The sequence below is a fragment of the Physeter macrocephalus genome, chromosome 16 (genome assembly GCF_002837175.3).
Source record: "Physeter macrocephalus isolate SW-GA chromosome 16, ASM283717v5, whole genome shotgun sequence".
Lineage (NCBI taxonomy): Eukaryota > Metazoa > Chordata > Mammalia > Artiodactyla > Physeteridae > Physeter > Physeter macrocephalus.
The window spans coordinates 60,435,238-60,438,029 of record NC_041229.1 but is presented as its reverse complement, the minus strand read 5'-3'; the positions used below and the strand labels follow the sequence as shown (position 1 = coordinate 60,438,029).

The following is a 2,792-nucleotide window of genomic DNA, read 5'->3' as shown; positions in this document are numbered from 1 at the left end:
GCAGGCCACATGGCTCCTGCTGGATTCCACAGCCCCTGCTCACTGTCCAAAAGACTAAAAGGGATAAGAGTGGTAAAACCATTTTTAAAAGAAAGAGAGAGTGAAAGAAAAAGGAAGAAGGGAAAGAAAATGACACATAATACAAAATTTGGAATAGGCTTCAGACAGAGGTTGGAGGGGGTTGGTGATGGGTGCAGAATGCACAGGGTGTTTCAAAGGGCCTGGTAATATTACATCTTCTGAGCTGGGTGGTATATGGTGTATGGGTGTTTTATTATTCTTGTTTAAAATGTAAATGTTATAATTTTTTTATGTGTATTACAATTTTTATAAGTTTAAACAGAAGATGGGAAGGGAGAGATTCCCCTGAGACAGCTCTGGAATGGGTGGTTCTTAATACAAATAATTTGCCTGGCATTCAAGGCCCTCTATGACCTGACCCCGGTCTTACCTTCCAGAGTCATTTACTGCCCTTACCCAAACCCTCCACCCTGCCTGACTGGTCTTCTCACTATCTTCTGAAGTCCCTCTGAACCTCCTACCTCAACCTACCAGCCTGGAAGAGAAGCTTTCACCGTAGGAAGCTGTAGGTTAAGGGCCAATGAGAGCCTCTCTCTCAGTCCCTACAGGCCCTCCCACGAGGAAAGCTGGCAGGAAAAAATTCTTAGGGATCCATTACCCTATGCAATGCCTTCTAGTCCCTCCTCTGCCACTTGAGGTCCTAGCATAATAAATACATAAAGACTATCATTATTGTTGCTGTTACTGTTGTAATTAATAGCTAACATTTAATGAGCACTTGGTATGTGCCAGACACTAAACACTTCTGAGCTTTATTTCGTTTAATCCTCATAATAACCCAGTGACACAATAACCCAAAATACTATGATTATCACTGTTTTACCGAAAAGGAAACTGAGAATTAGAAAGATTACATAATTTGCCTCAGGTCACAAAGAGTAAGTGTTAGAGGTAAAATTTGAGCCCACGTTGAGCCCAGGTCCCATCCTCTTAAACTTACATGGTCATTTCATCTAATTCTCAGGACAATCTATAAGGTGGGTTTTATTTCTAAAGATGAGGAAATCTGAGGCTCAGGAATTAAGTGACTTAGTCACATAAGTAGTGAGTTATCTATCTGGTCTCTGCACTATTGTCTATTGCTCTTGAATAAGCAATCATTGAATGAGTGAAAAAAAGGTAGCACATTCTCAGTGGCTCAAAGAAGCCTTGTACCTCTACCTCCTAATAAAAATCAACTGTTTAATCAAAAACATTCAACAGTTCCAATTTCAAAAGTAACCACTAAAGATTTTTTTCTGAAGATGCAATAGCTTTACAAACATTAAAGGACAAAAACTCCTCTGAAGCAGCAAGCACAGAAGGAGAGTCTTCTACTAGAAGAGATGTTGACGTATCTCAAGGGTGAGAAGCCATGGAGAAAGAAGGCTGCAGGAAATGCCATTGGCTGGAGGGAAGGACTAATATTTCAGAACCCTGACCTGGAGCTTATTTACCAGGCCTCATTCTCCCTCTGCAGAGGGTAATGGGAAAGTAATGAGGCAGTGTTGGTAAGCCTGATCTTTCTGGGGAGAAAAGCAGAGGGTAAATCAAAACCCAGAGACGATTCATTATGACATCCAAGAGGCTCTACTCAGTTCTCCCTCAAGAACATCTTTCTACAAAACGCCTAAGAACCTGTCACCCTTTTTCATCGTCACAGAGGAGCAAATGGCTCTGTCCCTAAAGGCAACATATCTAGCACAGTGTTTGCTCACAAACACAGAACTGATGATAAGAAAGGTAAAAGAAACAGTTTTAATGTAAAGATTTGCATCTCCTGGAGACAGCCTTGCTAATGATGGAAAACACACTAGGTTTGCTGTTGGAAGCCCCAGAGGTAAATTCTGTATCAGCCACAGACTGTATTTGTGGCTTTAAGCAAGGCACTTGCCCTAGCTTGGGTCTCAGTAAAAGAAGGTGAGGGTCAGATCATATCTAAAGTATCTCTAAAAATTTCCCATGATTCTTTCTCCAGGACACCATTCTCAACAACAAAAATCTTGCAATAGGGCTTCCCTGGTGGCGCAGTGGTTAAGAATCTGCCTGCCAATTCAGGGGACACTGGTTCAAGCCCTGGTCCAGGAAGATCCCACATGCCGCGGAGCAACTAAGCCCGTGAGCCACAACTACTGAAGCCCGAGCGCCTAGAGCCCGTGCTCCGCAACAAGAGAAGCCACTGCAATGAGAAGCCCGTGCACCACAACAAAGAGTAGCCCCCGCTCACAGCAACTAGAGAGAGCCCGCGCACAGCAACGAAGACCCAATGTAGCCAAAAATAAATAAATTATTAATTTAAAAAAAAATCTTGCAATAATGAATTTCCTTAGAACGTGGTCAAAACCTCACCAGTTAGGGCTTCCTTCCCCCCAAAATTGCAAGTCCACTAGAAACAGGCACTTTATCATCCTACTGGGTTCCACGCCCAAAGCAAGGCACATGTGGGTGTTTCATTAATCCTGATGAGAGGAGGAGGTCCTTGGAAACTGGTAGTACCAACTTTGCATGGGGTACAATGAAAAGTGACTGGAGCTATACTTGGCATCTAAAAGTTTCATAAATAAAAGCCACAGACAGGGCTTGCCTGGTGGCGCAGTGGTTGAGAGTCCACCTGATGATGCAGGGGACACGGGTTCGTGCCCCTGTCCGGGAAGATCCCACATGCCACGGAGTGGCTGGGCCCGTGAGCTATGGCCGCTGAGCCTGCACGTCCAGAGCCTGTGCTCCGCAAC

The 2,792-nt window shown here is 44.0% G+C and overlaps 1 protein-coding gene across 1 annotated transcript in view; it reads right to left on the bottom strand.

Annotated features, from left to right (window-relative positions):
* Positions 1–2,792, bottom strand: part of NUMA1 (nuclear mitotic apparatus protein 1) — a 29,583-nt gene that overhangs the window by 16,633 nt on the left and 10,158 nt on the right. The window lies entirely within an intron of this gene.